A 23,570-nucleotide genomic window follows, 5' to 3' on the forward strand; every position below is an offset into this window, starting at 1 on the left:
ATTGGATGAATTAGTACATTAAAAAAACTATGTTGAGTCCTACCATTCAAGGATCACATAGATATCTTTTGTGATTTCAAGAGTATCCTTAATCAAGCTAAGAGACTCTAAATCACATCACAACACCTATCATATTCTATGAGATATTTAACTATACTTAGAATAAAGTCAAATATAGAGATGATAGTATTTGTAAAATTCACACAAATTAAAAGTAGTCAAACCCATTAATAAAGTATTTCCTTAAGCTATGTATCAATGGTCACACTTCAGTTGTAAGACTTTATTTTTTTAGAAATAGGATTTCATTTTGATTTAGTATTTGGATATTGAAACATTAAGACAACAACTATTACATTTTGATATATAGGAATATGTTCTTCACAATAAAAATTCATAGTTGCTTGTGATTGTGGGAGCAATCATGAAGTTAAACTAATATGAATTGGATTGGATGATTTTCATGATAGGAAAGTAGAAAAGGTTTTGTAACCAAGATTCATAGGTACTTATTAGAGAAATGGTATTTAACGAACTCACATTAATGTCATTTCATAGATCACAATTATGAGTGATAATTGATTAAAAGGTACTATCTTTGTATCCTTAGAGCCTGAGATACATAGTGGGACTTAAGTTTAGGGAGTTTTGTGCTTTGATACGGTTAAATGCTGATCCTTAAACGGGATTTTATAAAATCCATTTCCATGTATGATGTGAAATATGAAAGAGGCTAATGTAAGCAATATGATATTTTTTCTCTGTTGTGTTGATAGTTAGGCATCTACCGGGGTACCCAATGTTGATCACCAAATGAGATGATTGAGATCTAGGTCTCTTGGTTAACAGAATGTCTATAACAAAGGGATGATTAATAAACTTACCTTATACATCAATTGAAGCTTTGAGCTTTTGAGAATTGGATGTTGATGAATAACATTCTTCGTTGTATGTTATTGTGGGCAGTGAAATGTTCCTAGATGTTCAACATTGTCCATGCCAATCTATTACGAGGCTTGTGCAAGCCAGAGATTGAAAGATCTTATTCGCCTAAGAGTCATTATAGAATGATATTGCTTGTGACATATGATCTATAGGCTCACACCTTATATCAAGTTACTACCAATTGATTATTTATTAGTATAATTTTATTATTGATAAATATAATCCAAACTTATATTTAATTCAAAAAATACTATTTCATAACAATAGTATTTTAACAACAAATAGGGAATTGTTGTTTTATGAAAATAATAATAAAAGAGAAAAAAAACTAGATATATACATAAGGTATGTATATATAAGTTAATTGCAAATGATTGGCAACTTTAGGTAACCAATTTAGTTAATTTCCAAAAAGTAGTTATAATTGTGTGAATAACACTCAAACCCTTTACTTTCTTGCACCAAAACCGTTGGTTGAAGGGGCTAGTCAAATGGTTGAGTGTTGGCTTTCTTTATCAATCCCATGTTTTTCATCTGGAACCCTACCTTCCTTTAATGCAAGTATTAAGACTTGTATCTAAATATATGTATAAAAGGAAGCTTATAGCTAGTATATTTTGGTTCTTCTCTTCTAGTTTTTCCTCACTAAAAATCGAGATCATCAGAGGCTCTCCTCTCATCTCTCTTATATTTGTGTTGATTGGTTTTTGGTGCTAATCATGCTTCTCCTTTGAAGTTTTATTTGTTATAAACTTCTAATGCTTAAAACACACATTACAAGTGAAGACTAGCATGTTTTGGTGGTTTACTCTTGCTTGGTGGATATCTTTAGAGAAGCTTTTCTTTGAGTAGTTTGCCATCTTCATCAAATTTCTAATTGTCAAAAGGAAGCAAAGACTTCAAAGGTTATAACTCTTTATTCTTATATGGTTTTTTTTTTCTTTCCAAACTTTGCAATTAGATCATTTGGTGGGAATAAACTAGTTTTGTGTTGTTCAAAATTAAAGTCTTCAGTAGCCATCTTTATGTTTTTGAATAATACTTTGTATAAAAACCCAACAAGCCCAATATTTTCATGAGAGTAGTATGAACTTGATAATTGACCAAGGATGTTAAACTAGATAATCATATATTTTTAAAGTCCTTATTAATGAGATTATTTATGATAATAGAAATATAGGTGATTGAATTTATGTTATGTTGGGCTAAACCTTGTGTGGTAAACAGAAACTAAGACGAATATGTGTTAATAACTTTTTATTGGTTTTAAGATTTTGAGATAAAATTATCCTAAGACAGAAAATGTTTTAATGCATATAGTTCGAGGTTAGCTGAACAACTAAAATGGTTACCTGAACAACCATCAACAGTTCACTTGCAATCCAACTGGTGATCCAAGCAATGCACCAAACATGACTCAACCTATCACACAATAATTGATCAATAACTATAGGAATCTAGTAACAAATATCTAGATCCTTCACTAATCCCAATAACACTAAAATGACTATTATATAAGGATTATCCAGTCAAGAGGTAGGATCATTTTGACAAATATCTTTTTTTGAAATCCAACAACCAAGACAACCTGTCTATCCTACACACTACACCCATAAGTAGATCAATCAATATAATACTAGGATTAATGATTAATCTAATACACCGGTTCATAATAACGAAAACGGGTATACTTCATATCAACTTACACATAAGCGAAAGTGTAACTTACCCAATTGACAAAATCTGAATAGCCACTGGTAGAACTTCGACACTTGATCCTTATATTCTTTATAAACCTTTAGAGCTTCACTACCGACACTACAGAACGAGAAGTTGAATCACGAGGGATGAAAATGCTCAAGTGAGAAGGAGAAAGAGAGAGAAAGAGAGAGAGAGAGAGAGAGAGAGAGAGAGAGAGAGAGACCTAGAACAGAGAATGGTGTACAAAAATGAGGATGTGTGACCCTCCTTTTATAGTGCTAAAAATAGCCTCACTGTTCTGCTCCTTATAGAGGGCCGCGTCGCGCCCACTAATGCAACTGACTTCTCCTCCCATGTACGCAATCGTCTGACAGAGGTGCAGGTGCAGATAATGGACAACATTGTGGTTATTTTTATAATTTTCGATAAAACATATAAAAATGATAACTTCTTTATACGAACTACATTTTCAACTTTATTTAAATACATGTGTTCATCTTGACATCTACTACAACTTTCATGTTGATCACGTTGGCTAAAAACCAATTTATTTTCACTTTTGTTTTTATAGACAAAGGTTTATATTTTTTTATCTCGAAAAGTGAAAACATGTTGTTAGAAATAGTTGCATTAATTTGTCATTCAACATTAAGGTAGTTGTATATAGTATTTTGAGCACATGTCATGATATGATGTTGTGCATTTATTTTATGTTATTTTGGTGTAAAAGAATATGTATTACTTGTCACTATATGTACTTGTTGGAGATATGTATGACGATACAACATGTTAGTGACATAATATTAATTATATAGCCTATTTTTTTTAATGGCAAATACAAATATATACTAAACTACTCCTAAATTATTCCACCTATCTCCATAGTAGGACTTGAACCCTCGACCTCAAGGAGGAAAGGAAACACCGGATACCGCTGGTCTAGAAGCATATTTGGGTTACACATTTGGCTCAAACATAATAGCAAGAATAATTAATTAGCGGGATTAATTTGTTATTTATTGATTCATCAATGAAATAACTTGAAATTAATTAGAAGTACAATTTATGTAATAATAGTCATAAGTTTGTATTATGGTAATCTTACCATACTTTGATCAAACTTGGAGGCTAAGAAAGGATCATAGGCTTTGCACTCCTTAGATAAAGATTGAAATACCAAAGGAGTCTACTTAAGCTAACCCTAATTTGAAGTCTCCATATGCCTTTCATATCTCCACTTCGACGACACTAATAAGGGAACCCACAAGGGTTTTTACGAGTTGGTTGTGCACCAAGGAAAAAGGAAAAGCTTGCTACTTTGAAGCTAGTATATGTGATTCCATTGTAGGGATTATACTTTGAAGACTTTAAGTTTTTGATATCATAAAGGTAATTATTTAACCCTTGTACATAGTTAGTTGTTATTAATTGTTGAATGATGATCCATTGTTCACTCGTGATGATATTGTGTTTATGCTTCCGATACTTATGTTTTGATTAAATAGAATATCCATCATAATCCAACAATGATATTAGAGTCACTTGTTAATATTACTAGTACTAAGTCAATTTTAGGAAAAAACTAGTTGACGTATGATCTTATATACATGAATAGCAATTATGTGTATAAAATATACACATCTAAGTTTTTGAATATTTTTTAAATTAATAGCAAATTCAATTTTATCATCATATTTAAGTGGTTGAATTGTTTTATTATTTTCCCATTTATTTTGATTCTACACTTACTTTTAGTTAAATGTTTTGTATTGGCATAAAGAGATACAACAAAAAACATGTATAATGTTTAAATGCCTATGTTTATGTCATTGGATTTATTAGCAGCATTCTTATATATAAAAAATAATTGATTTGGATCTTTTATGTTGTATGTTTGAAATCCTTATGAAAATATTGCCTAAAAATGCTAGAAAAACTGCATCTAATGCAACTCCTTTTTAGCAACCCAATGCAACCTTTTGTATAAAGGTTGCATGGTCTGATGATCAGAATGTGCAAATGCAACTCTTTTCTGCAACATAGTGCAACCTTTTCCAGAAAGGCTGCACAATTATGAAATAAGTGGCACATCATTTGAATAAAGTTGTTTTTCCTTATTGTATGGATTCAATAACATATTTTATCTATTTGACATATGTTTTTTTTTATGTTTTAGGTTGTATTTGGTTATGTAATATGTATTTTGTGACCTGCGTTGTGTTTCTTTTTGTTAATTTCCTTTGTAATTTAAATTTCTTTTTTTATACATAAAATAGATTAGCAATTGGATAAGAAATTGTATTAGTTTTTTCAATTGTAATTATTAAAGACAAAATACTACTAATCAAGAATGTTGAGATTGGAGTCTTGATAGAGTTCCACATGGGTATCAAGTGTGCATGGCAAAGAAAGTGGGAGACGTACATCAATGTGGTTGTTTTCCTCTATAATGATCATGTTTCTCCTTGTGTTGGCTCACCGAAAAAAATACATGATATTTAGGCAATGATTATGATTATTTTGCATGTAGTTATGTTTGATTATTTGTATGTTTTATCTGTTATTCTCTTTAACTTAAAAAGTTGATATTATAATTAAACAAAACGAAACATTTTTGTTAAAATGTTAACAAACGACATGCAAATAAGATTTGACAAAGTGAGAATCATAAAGCGTTTCATAAACATATTAAAGGGTGTTTTTAGAGTTAATTTTGTCAACATGATATTAAAAATGTTTCTACCACGCCCCCCCCCCCCCCACGCCCCCACACACACACACGCACATACACACCAGATTTTTACAATGTAAATAATATGCTACCTATTTAAAATACACACTTATCCCAATGGTCTTTTTGTAACGCCGTGATTTTCACCTCCATTTTTCTTTTCATTTAAGACACTTTTTAACAGAATACGTTAGCTGAAGACTTATTTATCCAAAAACATCACCAAAGTTATTTAATCTTAAAAAACAACCCTCAAAATAGTTTAAGTTTGCAAAACTAACAATAAATAAACACTCAAGAAACATGTTCAAGATGCTGTCGTCTACCAGAGAAACATCTAGAACATGACTACCCAAAGTACCCATCCTCACCAAGCCAAAATATCAAGCTACTTGTACCAATGTAAGGCGAAAGAAATAAGCAAAGAAACAAGTATCAGCATCAACATAGTGTACACAAGTATGGAAACATGCATATATCATATAATTAATTCAGTCACATAAACAACCACACTACATGTTCTTACCAATTAACATTCACCATTTAGTATTATTAATATGTTATGAATATATTAATTGTTAACATTTCACCATGGTAGTTATTTATTTTTGTCACAGTTATAATTACTCTTATGTACATCGCTATCATGGGTCTAAACATCGTTAATAAGAAGACCTCATTCGCTACTAACGTGTCCTGACGACCCCGTGCATTAAGCGAGGAGCGACTCCCACCCGTACACTGTCTCTGGTTCTCCATGATCACTACTCAAAATTTTCATGTACTGGTATGACGGATTGTCGTCCGAGGGTGGTGTAATTGGTATTTCCACATGTATACGCCCACCAAACATGATGCTTGATCTGGTGTCTTTGAGTAGCCAACATCACTCTAGTCGTTATACACCGTTGTGCACTGGTACCATGTTTCGAAATGGTTTCTATAAAATCCCTCAACATTTCCTTGGCTTAAGCTCTTTTCTAATGATATTCTTCCGCCGTAATATCCAAATAGGGTACGCACCTAAGTTCAGGTTACTATCCTTTTACCCTTATTATAAGTATTCCCCTTTTAATTAATTTGCAAATAATTAATTCACTCGTATGGGTTATACACACACACACACACCTCACCATTCACATTATGTATGCACGCTTGCATTTAACTTATTGAATCAAGTCATAATACACCACATGTCATACCATAAAAAAGCATGTAAATAAATACACCACATATTATCATACAAAGAATGTAATAAAATACATCTCTTAACAACATACTTTCTTGCATGCATTTCTTTATTCCAAAAAACATGTTATAACAGAATCATAACATACACTTCGCATTTGAATTTTTAACATCAAAATCAATTCTCACTTCTAGCATGAACTTATCTACTCAAAACATACATAAATCAACATTTCATTATAAGTAGCATACAAATTCCCTAGTTACTTTATTAACAGAAAAATAACAAGATATACTGCTCATACTTCACACATTTCTATATTACAACATCACATACAACACCCTAGACCAAAAGACTTGTATCAACACATGCAAATCCCCAACATATGTACTAATTAGCCACAAAGAGTGACTCACGTTAACCCTAAAGAATGTCTTCGTTCGCTTCAAGTATTGCACTCATTTAAAGTTGTCAATACCTCCTATAAAGCACACATAACAACCAATTATCAAGTGAATACTAATTACACAAGCTTGACTACAAGTCATGCTACTTTGTTAAGTTTTAGGATTTTCCATCCCTACCCATGTTCAATGTTTTGAGCATAAAATGGATCCACAACTCCAAACTAAATGACACTGGAGTTTCTGGAAACTAGACTTAATTTCCGTAATTTTTCTTTTGTGGTGATTTCTCTTATTCGGACCAGAATGTACTCCACATCCCTTGCAAGATAGGTAAACAAATATATCCATATTTCTTATATTTGTGACAAACATCAGTATAACCATTGTCCATGAACTCAACAACAACCATTTTTAAGGACATAATACAGAAATAAAGGTTTAAAGATAAATTACTAACCTCTATAAATCTTGTGGAACACTATATGAGATTGGATGAGAAGAACACCACACCAATTTCCTTACAAAACACCAAGTTGAATTGTTGGCTGCTATTAGGGTTACAAACCTCACTATTAGGGTTAGCCTCCTTTAAATAGGTCATAAGTTATATTTTTGGCTCTTAAACTATGTCAAAATGCTCCTTGGACCCATGTATAGGTTCAAGGTTCATTTTTTTTATGCTTTTGGCCCATGAATAACAACTTACACTACAAGAAAAATGAGTTTTTGCTACGGAAGGAATCCGTTGCGAAAAGCTGAAATTCCGTTGCAAAAGACGAATAGCGACGAAATTTGTAACGACCTATTTCCATCCCTAAAAACGCCGTAGCGAGGCTTTGCAACGGAAAAGATAATTCTGTCACAAATGTGGCAACGGAATGAAATCCGTGGTAGGTGGTATTCCGTAGTAGGATTCCATCGCACAATCCGTGGTAGTTATTCCATCACAACTTCCGTGGTGGTGATTCCCTAGCAAATTCTATGGGGGTGATTCCCTAGCAAATTTCGAGGTGGTCATTCCCTAGAAAATTCCATGGTGGTGAATCCATAGCAAATTATGTGGAGGTGATTTCCTAGTAAATTCCGTGGTGGTCATTCCCTAGTAAATTCCATGGTGGTCATTCCCTAGTAAATTCTGTGGTGCTGATTCCGTAGCAAATTTCGTCGTGCTGAATCCCTAGCAAATTTTGTTTGATGATTTCCTAGCAAATTTTGTGGTCATGAATCCCTAGCACATTCCGTTTGATGACTTCCTAGCAAATTCTGTGGTCATGAATCCCTAGCAATTTTAGTGGTGTATATTATATACCAGATTTCATATGGACCGATGGATACTTGATTTATAAGTTATATCCAAATAATTTTGTATTAATATATGAAAAACAAAAAAAAAACAAAAAAATCATAACCATTATATAATAAAATAATAAAATAATTATTTATTACATGGAAAAAAGAAAGTTGGTACTGTAAAATACATAATCTGCAATAAACATATATCAACCTACTACTCATGTTGTTTTGTAAAGCCATTAATAAGATCCAATGCCGTTTGAAGTTATTTTTCAAGATGCCCGACCCTTTCTTTGTTTTCGTCTTGTTGGGCGTTTATCATTTCTTTAAGCTCTTTATTTTGCTGTTTTTGTTTAGCAACAAGCTCCCTCATTTCTTCTATTTCATCATTTTTTTTTCGGAATGTAAGATACATCTGTTTTACCATTTCTCTTAGGAACCGCCTTTGCAAAAGAGCCTAATCCATAAAGTCTTTTTTTTATCATGACCACCAAAAAAGCATAAAATAGCTTTCCCTCCTCCAATTCATCGCCTTTAGCTTCCACCTCTTCCCGTTTTTCTGTATAGGCCGCCTACAAAATTAAAATATTATAAGTTAAAAGATATCAAATTTAGGAATGATATTATGGAGTAGCTACAATATAAAAGTTTAAACTGAAATGAATATTACATGTATTTCTATATCTTTTTCATTTGTGAAAGTGACTCCATCATGATTCTTCGTGTGTGTATATAAGAACAATTTGATGGGTTTTAGTCATAAGACATCCTATGTGCTCATACAAACCCTAATGCTTGGATCTAGGTTTCTCTATTGTACATGCAAGTTATCCAAGACTATAAACCCTAATTCTAGCGTATGGAAATCGATATTAACATATAATTAGGTTTAAGATATTACCTTGATTGTTATGTAGTAATAACAATCCAAAATCTCCTTGTATTGACTTTAGAAAGCTTAGAGTCACAAGTGTCACTCCTCTAATGGCTCACAAACACCATAAGCAAGAGGATGAAGAGGAGAGAGGATAGAGGCTGCCAAAACCGTGTGAAAACCCTAGCAAGAAGCTTAGCCACGTTTTTGGTCCTTAAGGGATCTATATATAGTGAGGCAACTAGGGTTATCTAACAAGGAAACCCTAATTTGGTTGCTTAAGCCCTAAGCAACCCATGGAGCCCTTTACTTAAGGCCTTGGACGATTTCATATGGGCTTCCCCCATAGAATTCGTCCACCTTATAATAAAAGGCAATCCATGGCCCAAATTGCAATTATCTTATAATTACAATTCCAGTCCCTTAAGTTTAATTAATCTCTTTTAGTCACAAAACTAATTACTAATTAATTATTGACTAATATTAATTAAACAATATGATTTCTCCTTTATTATATTATTCCCATAATATATTAATAAATCATATTTAATCCTTTCTCTCCATAATTCATCCTATCAAGTTGCTTTGGTGAAGGCAACCCAAAAGGACCATGCACCATCAGGTCAAGTACATACCAAAATAGTTATGGACTTAGACACTAATCCAACACAATTCACTATGGGGTGGCTCATTTCCTAATTTCGTCTTCTGCATAAATACCATATAAAATGTCAAACATACAAATAAACATATACAAACATTGATACGATTTACCGTTTAAAAAGTTACCAAATCAGAAGATATCTTCAAATGACTTGCGGATCTAGCGTTATGTGTAGGTTTTGCTACTCCATCACCCACACCGTTACACCTATTTTTCTTGTTCTGCTCAGATTTTAGCTTGTATTCTTATGTATTCCATTTTAATTGCCAGGAGTTCTAGACTTCCTGTGGAATATGATCTGGTTTAAAGCCATGTTTTGTTTCTTTTTAGGATCCTCATGTTGAAGAGATATTGACCATAACTTTCTGCCGCTTTCCTTGACCAAGCTTGCCTCACCACCGAGTCTATTGTTTCATCCCAACAACATTTTTTCTACACATTAACAATATAAAAATAATTTTAAGTGTAAATGTTTACCAAACAACAATTTATCACATATAGTTAATTACCTGAAATCCTCCCAATATAATTCGCGCATTTCTTTTCTTACTTTTACCCAAGTGTACCCTTATGGATCTACTCTTTGTTTAAAGGACTGACTAATAAAGTGTGCACAAGGGCCTAGTGGCATTAGCCTGCAATTAATCATGTGATGTGTTAAGTTATGAATTGCTATGTACGTGTAAACCAAAAATTTATACATGGAAAAAGTTGTAATTAAGATTTGATTGGTAACTTACATTTTTTTTCAAACATGAACAGTTAAACATCCATCTGGTCCACAATCTTCAGAGAAATTGTTTTCACCTTCTACACTTTCCACTACAGATCCATTCATGGTTGGTTGTGTTGGTGATGGGGTGGATTCTAGGATAGGTGTTGTTAATGGGGTATATTCTGGGGTAGGTGTTGGGATTGATGTATATGTTGAGGATGTGGTAGTTCCTTTACTTAAGGAGGGTGTGGTAGTTACTGTAGTTGTGGAGGATGGTAGTGTAGATTCAAGTTTTGAGGTTGTGGTAGTAGATATAGGTGTTGATGATGTGGTAGTAGGTGTCGGTGTTGAGGATGGTTTAGATGATGTAAGTGCTGAAGTTTTGGTTATTGATGTAAGTGTTGAGGATTGTATTGTTCCAGTTTATGAAGTTTTAGATGTTTTTCCTAAGGAGGGTGTGGATGTTGTAAGTGGTGCCGAGGAAGTGGTAGTCATGGGTGATGTTAATGATATAGGTTTAGGGGTTTTGTTGGTAGATGTTATAGGTTCTTTGGATGTGGTTGTTGGTATTCGGAAGTCGATATCTTCATCTCTTAACTATCTGTTTACAAATTTTGCAGCTGAAATCATGTTGCGTTTCATCACTTATGGTGCAATGAATTTAGTTGGCTTCACACCGGATGCTCCTTTTGCTTTCGAGGTTGACATTTTCCTGGCTTAAAAATTAAAATAAAACTGTAGTCAATACCAATGTATTAAAGATGATAAACTACTGATGACAAGAGAGACACAAACAATAAAAATAAATTATATAAGAAGGCATTATTTTGCATGCAAACTATTGAATACAATCAAAACCAATTTACTTGCAATTTAAGATGATCATAAACATGTAGATGATCAGATAACAAAAAACGATCGATCATCACGATAATAGTAAATTAAATAAAAATAAATTTTAGATGAGTGACAACCTATATCGCCAAAGTCAATGCACAAACGTATAATGAACGAAGATTTCGATTAATTAGCCGCCGGAGATGATGATTACAGAAACTGTAAACCCTATTTCTAATCAGTAAACTTACCCTAATATGTAGCATAAACGTGTGTAGGTTGGAAGGAAAGGAATTGTGAAATATTTTGAACATCGGCTAATAAAAAATTCAAACTGTACTAATTACCGCTAAATATTTAGTAATTCAAATTTATTAAAGTAGTTACAGATTGATAGATAGGGTATATACATATAAATGACGTCAAGAAAGAACATAGACTAACGATGTGTTCATAGTATAATTTTAATTTAAAATTATATACGAGGACAAAACATTAATAAACTATACATCTTTATGTTTTTATGTTTAAACCGAAATTTATATACAACAGACATACGAGTCATGTCAATATATATGGTAGTGGCTTATGGTGTCCATGGTATACCCATGGATGACATATGGGTCATTAGTCAACATGGTATTAGCTTATGGTGTCCATGGATGACATATGGGCCATTGGTTAACATGGTAATGGCTTATGGTGTCCATGGATGACATATGCATCATTGGTCAACACGGTAGTGGCTTATGGTGTCCATGGATGACATGTGGGTCATTGGTCAACATGGTAATGGCTTATGGTATCCATGGATGACATATAGATGATTGGTCAACGTGGTAGTGGGTTATGGTGTCAATGGATGACATATGGGTCATTGGTCAACATCGTAGTGGCTTATGGTGTCCATGGATGACATATGTATGATTGGTCAACATGGTAGTGGCTTATGGTGTCCATAGATGACAATATGGGCTGCAATATTAATGGAAATAATATTATGGTTTTTCAATTAGAAGAAATGGAAGTTAATTTAGTTTTGGTCGCAAACGTGTCTTTCTTCCTACCCGAAGTCGCAGGTTCGAATCCTACTAATGTCAATAATTTTAATTAAATTTGTCTCTCTGAATTTAATCAATAATTTTATTTAACTTCATCTTTTTAAATTTAGAATGTAAATTTATTTATAAAAATGCCCGTAGGTATTGACAAAAATACCCTAACCATTTATGTAGTAACCTTTGTACGTTAAATGACAATTATGTCAATTCATAGTCTAAACACTTATGCGCCATAATTTGTAATCAGACTTATCTCGTCGTTTTAGTTTATCGGCGATTGATCATCTACATTCCATTCCCAACAATGAAAATTTTGGCACGTTGATCAATAAACCCTAAAATCGTTGTTGTTATATAATTTGAATCACACTCGATGCGGTTCAACATAATGGCAGCGAGTTGTTCATCAGAAAGAATGCAAACAAGACAATAAGGAACAAAAATTAATGCTTTGCCGTCGCACTTGATCGAAAAAATAGTAACTACGGTTGGAGGAACTTCACCAATCGATGCTTTTAAGTTCCAGTTAGTGTAAGTATGATGTGCATTATTTATATTATACTTATATACATATTTAATTTAGTGTTTAATAGATTACTTTTGTTGCTTTGTGAATTATAGTTGCAAACTATTTAGGGATTCTGTAACATCAGGCACAATATATAAAATCATGGACACAAATCGATTAAGGTTTCGTCCATTAAGTATTCAACAATATGAAGTCATAAGCAAATGCATAAATTTGAACAACCCACACGTACTCTTCAACGATGGAATGGTATTCTTTTTTTAAGCAATCGGATAATTGCGAATTCAATTAGTTTTCTATATTTGTATTTTTAAAATTGAATGATTACTTATTGTATGTCAGGCGAAGTATTTTACGATAGGGAAAGAAATTGCAGGGAAACAGTTGCTTCAAGATGCAGCTGATCAGGGGCAGTTGGATGCAATATTCGTTCTGGGAATGATGTTGATGGCCGAAGGCATTGAAAGGAAGCAATAAGCTCTAATCGTGTTAAATAATGCATACGTTAATACTAGAAGAAGTTGGAATCTAAGGCATACCTGTAACAAGGTTCAAAACCACTTGGTAAGGAGATTAAAGTAGATAAAATTCCATGGCTTACATAGAATTTGTGCAAAGCATCATTCTGTAAGCAGTTATGAAACAACTTTTGTGTGTCAGTACAAATGGTTGTTGAATTGTGAAATATGTTTGTGGGATGCATGTTTTGTTAAGTTTGCTAGGATGTTTGACATTAGTTAGGAGTAGTTATATATATATATATATATATATATATATATATATATATATATATATATATATATATATATATATATATATATATATATATGATTGTTGTTTGATTCACACAATTAGTGATGCATATTGTATGTTTATTTTGGTGTAATGGGAATACATAGTTATAACTTTATTAAATACATATATATATATATATATATATATATATATATATATATATATATATATATATATATATATATATATATATGTTAGTTTTGATATGTATGTTATTTTTATCTTTTTCATTTTACTAACCAAAAGTTTATTGTGACCTAGTTGGATAGATTTTAAGGGCACTTTGGTCTATTTGCAATCTCTAAAGTGAAGGCACCATTTTTGCTATGGAAATAAAAAAAGTGTTTAATCAAGTCGTTATTAAGGAAAAAACTGTATATATAGAATTTATATTCTAAGTAGATCTATATCTTTATTTATTATGAATGTTATTTAAATATATAATTGCTCGTATACTACATGGGTTTTAACATGATATTGAATAATATCGACCCAATAATACGACCTAGTATCCATCCAACACATTGAAATCAAGGGTCGTCGAAGGTACCCTAATCGATATACACTTTGTTTGAATATGTGTTCTGCAAATGTCGATCTCAGTTAAACCATTCTACTAATATTCTATGCCTTTATCCAATAATAAAATTTATTCAACCATTCAAATTACAAAACTTTGAAGATTTGTTCAGCATTCGGTCATTAGCTTTGTGAAACGAGTCGTTGTTAAGGTACATTTGCGATGTTTGTATGGTAACTATATATTCACTTCAAATGTCATATATGAATTCAAATCAACATTAATGAGCATACAACAATATTGTGTTATTTAAATTTATACTTTACAGATTTAAGAAAATGAACAATCCAAGTAGAAAATGGATGTATGAAAGTAAAGAAAGTAGTAGTTGATGGGTTTTGAGCATTCTAACACTCCTAAGTGTACATACAACCCTAAATACCTTGGATCTATGTTTTCTCTATTATACATACAAATATGAACTTTCCAAGGTATTCATCCTAACTAGCATAATAACATTGATTCATATGAATATATCAAGTTAGAATTACATACCTCTTTGATGTAGAATGTCTTCATGAAGCTTGAGTGCCTAGTGCCCCAAGTGTGACACCTCAAATGGTTCACACAACACCAAATACCCATGGAATGACTTGAGAGAAATTGGAACACTTCATAAAATCGGCTAGCCCTTCATTCTCACACATAGTCGCCAATTTTATCAACAATAAGATGCTTATATAGTTAGTGACAATTAGGGTGAACCCTAATTGTCATGGCTTTCCATTTCCTTGGATCCATGGGTTCAAATACACCATGGAACATCCATGGAGCATCTTATGGGTTTTAGCCCAACTTGATAATCCATGGAGCATTAGCCCCTATACAAGTATGGATGATTTACACAATCAACCCATATATTTAATTAGTCTTCTTTTGATCACTTAATTAATCCTAGATTAATTCTTGATCAATACTAATTAGATAATATTATTAATATATTAGAACTTATAATATATTAATAAACCTTAAGTGTTATTTCTCTCATTTTAGTCTATCCAAATGCATGATGCCATGCAACCCAAATGGACCATGTCGGGCCGGGTCAAGTCTTACCAATTATAGTTATGGACTTAGACATTAATCCAACAGTCTCCCACTTGGATAAGTCTAAAACTATTATTGTGTATGACTTCAAGAACCGACTGGCAATCGTAGCTCTCAAAAGCTTCTGTCGAACTCTGACTTTGTCGATGAACTCTGACCTTTGTCAATGACTTGTCCATTAGATAAGGGATCATATGTTCCTCCATTCTAGATATCATATGGACTGAGACATGGATTATAATCATTCTCTTTGTCCATTTGTTGTTACCCGATTTTAGATTTATGACGACTGACTAATTGAACAAATCAAATCAGTCCAGGCCCGGCCGAGCACTTACATTTGTCATCACCAAATCATCGGGGGGGCCCACAGATATCGCTTTTATCCCGAAGGTAAAAGGAATGGATAAACTTCGACTCATATGGCTTGTTCTACTACTTGTTGAATCATACACAAAGGCACGTTTTATAACATCGAGTTACCGAATGCGTTTTCGTGCAATCAATGTATGACCAACTCATAGTAACAACTCATATCTATAGGTTTGAAGAATATAAGATATTATCGTCTCATGATCACTCGTGATAAAATCCATGAAGTGATTCCAATGAGCGCGAGTTGAATCCAATACTCAGAACTTATGAGCACTCATGAGTGTTGTAGCCCTTCGTCCAACATCTTAGACCTCTACAAGCCAACCCATGACAGTCTTGATTCATATCTACTTCCGACATATGACTGACTGTGGATGGTTTGAATAACTTAGTCATCCAGAACAATGACCTAGTTATTCTGGAAGTTAAAACATGCAAAGTGAAACACAATAATAATTCAATCCAATATGGTATCAAAATCTATGAACATAAATAAAACACCTTTTATTTATCACCATATGATTACACATTATTCATTGTATACTGTTTTAGCTATCAACTTTATTCTTGAATTTAAAACAATAGTTGTCCCATGCTCCAAGCATGTACACTATGTTTTCTAAACACTAGTCATGCCATACACCAAGTATGCATACTATGTTTGTCTATGATCTTTACTTTGTGAAATAGATCAATTGAACATAACTCCAATGATCCTCTTTTCACAGTCCCAAATCCTTACTTCAAATGCAAGAATTCCAAATTCATGCCATTTACTGAAATCTGTTAGATTCTAAACTTATATGCATTGATCCTCTTGTAATGATTATGCACAAAGTCAGAAAGACTTGACAACAACCATTACAGAGCATTCCAAAGAAGATCAACTCCTTGGAAACATCCTTCTTTCATTACGTTTCCTAGTCTTACATAGATTGAATAATTTCTAACTTTGAAACATTTCCATATTCCATTTTGACTACCACTTCTGAACAAGAATTGCCTCCTTACAGATTATGTCAATATGGTCCTTTCAACAATTAACATTATACTTCCAACTGTCCCTGAGCAATCAATCTTTGGTAAACCTTAGATTGTCCTTCACAATTGCTTAATCACTTTAGTCATATCCAATTCTAGACCTTTTCCCTCCTTAATGCCCCGTTCATTTGGAAAATTTTAGAAAGGATGAATATAGCACATGTAATCGATCCTATATCCGAAGCATATGGGACACGATTCATGATGTCTCACATAAAGACTAAACCAGTCTTTTGCTATAATATTTCCATTTCAATTTGCCAAGTTCTCATAACTCAGATTATGAAAAGGGATGCCGTAATCATAATCAAATTTGAGAACGCAAATAATAGACCCATATACAAAATTTCCTTATGTTGAGCCATTCCAACATGAAATTCATATATATATATATATATATATATATATATATATATATATATATCCTTGGCTAAATACGATTAAAACCTCAATCTAAGCTTTTAGATTTGAGATGAAGTATAATTTCCTCTCCCTTAATTATAGCAAAACAACTCTTTCCCAATTGAAACTTTTTGTTTTCTATAATTAACAATGCTAACTTGCAACCTTTATCATAATAATCATGCTCCCACTAACATGATGATTATTAGCATAACACTTATGCTCCCACTAGCTTTGACATGTACTCAGAAATCAGCTGGACTTCTAGAAATCAATACTTTATTGACTTTCTTACCAAAGTTCAGATTTCTGATACTAGATTGCTTTGATAAAACATTATCATAATCATACACCTTATCATAGATAGCTCACAGGTGTGTCTAAACAATTTTAAGAACTATGAAAAGGGATGCCGTAATCATAGTATTGATTGTTTAGACCTTTTCCACTTCTCACAAGTCCTTGTTAGTGTGCCGGTAAACCACACACGCTCCACTAACGACTTTGAGAATGAAAATATCACAATTGCTATCTAGCTAAAATCTACTTAGTGAAAGTGTTTCCTCACCATCATTTTCATGAATCGAAGAGAAACCTTATGAAACTTAGATTTAATGGTGTATGTGTTCTTATCCATGTGAATTGTCAAAACCATAGTCACGTGACAAGGATAATGACAAATCCAAGCTCATATGGATTGAACTCAATCTTAATTTCTTGCCATCTGGCAGCTCAAAGGCCTGCCATTGCTTCCAAGTTGTTGTGCAACCAATTGAGAACTCTAAGAACTCATATGCAAAGCCAACTTTAATTGGAATGGGCACAGAATATGTCAACACGATAGGTTATAAACCTCGAGTCGTGTGCTAGTGAAGAACTTCAGGTTTTATTCTTGATTAGTTCTTGAGACTTTCAAGACCTTTAAGACTCCCACTGTCCTCTTGACATATAAGACTTTGTTGTTAGATATTCAAGAGATAGTGTGGATTCTAATCAAGACAAACACTTCACACAATTGGCCTTAGTTGGTCTTTGTTTTATCCAAAACATCACAACTTACCAATTTCAAATGTACAAGAGTAGAAAACTTTTACTCTTATATTTGATAAGTGTTTTAAACCTTCTTTAAGACATGTCACTCAAGTTACAATCTTAGAGTATAAATCTTTTTGGAACGAAGTATGACTCATCTTCTTGATTTAACCACTTCAACAATTCATAGCTCCTCTTCTTAGATATTAGAATGCACTTAGAGGATGAATTGTGATAAGGTCTCTTAATCATTAAGATGATCATATGACATGATACTAAAGTACCCTCCCATCTTTACAGATTTGAGAAACTTTTATCTTTCTGCCATAATTTGATTCTTCTTATTCGTTCTGCTATAAACTAATTTTTTTTAATGTATCAGAATTACACTTACACTTGTAAGTGTAACCATATTTACTAGACTTAGTAAATCATGATGAATAGTCTTATTCACCTTTTGTGGTGGACTTTGGCTAGTGCACAAGAATGTGTACTCGATCCCTTAGTCCTTTACTTGACTCACACATCCATGTGAACAAGTAATTAGTATTAATTTTTCCAATGCTTGAAAGTTCTCATTCATCATACTATACAACTTGCATGATTCCAAGTTTTGGTCCAACTGAAACTTGGGTGATGAAGATCTTTCCTTATTAGACATTACCACAAATGAAAGAATCAATTTAATATTTCCACTCTTGCTATTAATGGAATCATATAAGCAACAATTTTTCCTCAAATGCCATTGTAAGGATATTTTTAAAAGAAATAAAATCAAAATTTTTCCTTTTATTTTAAAAACTTTCCGGAAACACTATCCTTACAGTGCACAAGCACATGAAAACTTTGTTGTTATCTATTTCTGAGCAATATATCATAACTCCTAAGAAGTAGCTCAAGAATCCGATCTTCAAACTATGCGATAGAAATCCATCTACGTGATCAAATTCAACATATTCTTTCTTTAAGTTTCTTCACTTTTTCTTTGATTGTTAAAACATCAACATGTGACCCGGTCACATCATGTATCAAGAATCTCAGAATAGAAACTTAGCAGAGTTAGATAGTGGACTTTACCTGAAGTAGAGTCAAACTTATTAACTTTAACACCCTTAGGTAAATTGGCAGCTTCGCAACCAATGCCCCTTCCTTTGGAAATTTAACATATGAACGCTTTGGTAATGGAACATGGGAGTATTACAGACTTAGTCTTTCTCTTTACCATTTGGTCAACCGACTTGACTATGGCTGATCCCTTTCCATTGGGAAGAAAGAGCTTTACTAGATATCCAATGTCATCATTGTCAATGTCCATAAAGTTTTAGGAAGTTGATCTTAGCAAATAGATAAGATCATTAAGGGTCTTGTCATAGTCTGTTTCATAGGTGTCCCAAAAGAACTCACTATGTGACTTAGAAAGTGATTGAACCACCAACTTTCTCAAGACTTTGACACCCGACTCTCCCGGCTTGTCAATATGTGACTACATCTCTAAGATGTGATCACACATAGACCTTTGCTTGCCAATAAGGCTTGAGTGACCTTAAACTTTTCAAGAACTTTTGGGTTAGGGAGAATAATTGGAGGAGGTGAAAGAAGTATGATTTCCATGGGACATCATCTTCATTTAGGAAAGCTTGTTTCAAGAGATTTGGGAAGATCATAAATGTCTAAACCAAACATCTTTTTGAGAGATATTCAAGATAGTTGATTTAAAGTCCTTAATATAACACCCAATATGAAATATTAAGGCTAGGACTCAACACAATACTTTTATAACTTGGAAGAGGGATGCCGTAATCCAAGCTATAAAATATTTGAAGGTAGGTGAATGACGATTCACCAACTTCCACCATGAAAACGAAATAATTTAATTAGGTTTTACTTGGATTTGAAACTACTAGATCTTTTGAGATTCATTGAACTTTTCAATGGCATGTTTCAATCTCGAGTGTGCCCTTCAGGTTTTGTGACTGGGATGCCGAGGATCACAAAACAAGGTGTGAAGTAACCATGCAAATATACTGGGTACCCTTAATATTTACCCCTTAATCGATGTGCTGGTTAACCATGCACGCTCCACCGATACTATGATAAATATTAAGTTACCCTTTTCCTACCTTGTTAAGTCCAAGTTAGTGTGCCGGTTAACCACACATGCTCCACTAACAACTTAAACAAAGTGCAAAGTGTAATTTCATGGATTAGCACCTTATTCACTTTTTTCTAAGTAACTAAGATTTGGTATTTATAATAGGTTTAGTTACTTAGTATTTATCATTAATACTTTTAATGAAGGGAGAATTATAGTCCTTGTCCTACCTGTTCGACTAACGACCCTCTACCAGTCAAGGAAGCGGTGGGTGAGAGTAGACACCCATTAAACTGCCATTTTATAGGCAGTAACCTTATACCCCCTTATAGACCGGCTTCGTGAATGAGGCCTACTAACGGGAAGACTGACTTGCTCTTATACATATATATAAATATTATTAACTTATAATACTATAAAGTATAAGGGTTGAATTTTAACTTTTAAAATTCTAAGGGCTAACTTGGAATTAAACTATTCATAAGTGAAAAATTTGCAAATTCCAAAACTTAAGGGCAAGTTTTGAAACTATTCAAAACCAATTAATTCCATAACTTATGTGTTTAAAGTAGTTTTAATTAAAAAAACTCTTCAAGTTCCATAACTTGAGGACAAGTTATGGAAGACTTTAAATTATTAAAGAATGTAACTTTTCTTTATCTTGTAACTTATGAAATTAATTAAGGTTACATATTTTATTACTTAATGAAGTGACTCTTGAACCTCCATAACTTGAGGACAAGACTCTTCATTTTTTGTAACCATTGCCAACTTTTATGATTTTTATGAAACTTAAATGAGACTTTTCATATAACTTGAGGACAAGTTACAAAAACACATTTTAGAATCAACTCTTAGATTAAAATGGATTGAAAACACATAATCAAATAACTTTTCTATTAATCTAAGCAACTCATAAGAATAAGATAATTCAAATCAAACTTTTTCATGTAATTAGCCTAATCACTAAACTAATACAAAACAAGAATCTATTGATAATTATCTTTGAAATTGGATTAGCATGAACGTTACCACATCAAAAACAAGTTTATAAGTTCAAAAACAACTTAGGGTAATGTTCCTAGTCCATTTCTAGCCAAAAACCTCGAAAATATGCTGTCTGGGGCTCCTACTCGTCGAGTGTATCAATCTACTCGACGATTAGGATGAGTTTTGCCTTGGACTCGGCGAGTTCATCAGTGGACTCGGTGAGTCCAGTGCCCAGAAAGCCAGAAAATCGATTTTTTCAGCATTTTTCAGCAATTTGCATCAAGTATAATTGAAAACAAGCCTAGTCTCAGATACCACTGATGGGTTTTGAGCATTCTAACACTCTAAGTGTACATGCAACCCTAAATACCTTGGATCTATGTTTTCTCTATTATACATACAAATATGAACTTTCCAAGGTATTCATCCTAACTAGCATAATAACATTGATTCATATGAATATATCAAGTTAGAATTACATACTTTTTTGATGTAGAATGTCTTCATGAAGCTTGAGTGCCTAGTGCCCCAAGTGTGTCAAATGTATAATTTTTTATAATAAGGACTAAAATTTTCAAAGTGGCTAAAAAATTATGGCAAAAATCTAAAGTTTTTTGTGTTTTTTTTAGCAAAATGTAAAAGTATTGTTTCCAAGGGCCAAAAGTGTCAAAGTTACCAAAAAAATGTGGCAAAAATCTTAATTCCCAAAAAGTCCATATTGCTAACTCTTTTATGTGTGTGTGTGTGTGTATATATATATATATATATATATATATATATATATATATATATATATATATATTATGACATATATGTTATTTTTGTCTTTTTCATTTCAACAATCAAAATTACAATTTCATTTCAACAATCAAAATTTCACTGTTACCTATAAAAGGTTATAATATTTGAATAATGTGTTTTGACACAAATATCCTTAGTATTCACATATTTGGAATGATTTCAAGGGCACTTTGGTCTTTTTGCACTCTAAAGCGTTAAGGCGCCATCATACCTCTGATGTCACACCGGCGTTATCAGTTCTTCAACCATTCATAACGTCTCAACTTTTCCGGACGATAAATTTCCATACAAACATTAAAACCCCAAATCGTCGAAGGGTAATCGTTCTTAAAATCGATTTTTTCTGATAATAGACACTCATGTACTCCTCGCGACCAGATCATCATAAAGTAAGGTTTTTTTTCATACCCTGTTACAGTGTTTTTTCATAGTTACGCTTATTTTTTAAAAAAGAATTGAAATCAACTACTCCAATGTTTATTTTGTAAGTAGAATGTCGAATACTAGAAGTTGTCGTTCGTTAGATGATCTCTCACTAGAGATTTTGAGTCGGATATTTGTAGTATTAGGGTCAGAATCTGCGAAAGACATCGTCTCTGCAAAACTTTTGTAACTCTCAATAAACATCAACTAATGAATGTATATTTGATGAAATACAACTTTATTTATTTGTTATTTACTGTTTATTTAAATTTTTGAAGTTCAAAAAAGATGTATGAAGCGGGGGTGATCCTCAAGTGTTCAGAACAGCATGCATTGACATGATTGAAGGAATGGGTCCCAAAAATCAGAATGCTGATTCTTTTATACACACATGTGCATTGCATAACAACATTGAAGCCATGTTCAGACAAGGAATTGTATGTATATTTTCATTAATTATATGTAATTTATACCATTTATTAATGTTGTGTGTCATTGATGTTATATATTGATATTGTTATTCTGTCAACAAGATGAGTGATTTTATTATGACAATTTTGATTTAGGATTGTCTTTGTGGAGACAAGCAGCAATTGAAGATCATCTTGAGGCAATTTATTTGTTTGGAATAATCTATATTTCAAGAGGGTCTCATCAATGTGATGAATGTATGTATATATAATATATATGTAAATTAAATTATGTATATAGTTAGTTAAGGCTTGTTTGTAATTTGGGGTTACTATTTAGTTGTGTGGTGTTGTATATTATTTAATGTTGTATTGAAAATGATACATTGGATTAATTGATGAGTATTTTAATGTGTAAGTTTACAAGGATGCCTATTAAGAAAATTCATTGCCTTCTTGATTGGAATCCACCTGCCTGTGCCTCCGTTGCCATACTTCGTCGCCATAACTATTCCAAACTGAAATAATAAGGCTTACACCATCTTACCATTCATTCACTCATAAAAACCATTCTCTCATGATCGTTTAACCCACACTTTTATTCGAGTTTAGATTGATGGGTCTTGATGGGAATTC

This window comes from Lactuca sativa, chromosome 2, assembly GCF_002870075.4.
Source record: "Lactuca sativa cultivar Salinas chromosome 2, Lsat_Salinas_v11, whole genome shotgun sequence".
Classification (NCBI taxonomy): domain Eukaryota; kingdom Viridiplantae; phylum Streptophyta; class Magnoliopsida; order Asterales; family Asteraceae; genus Lactuca; species Lactuca sativa.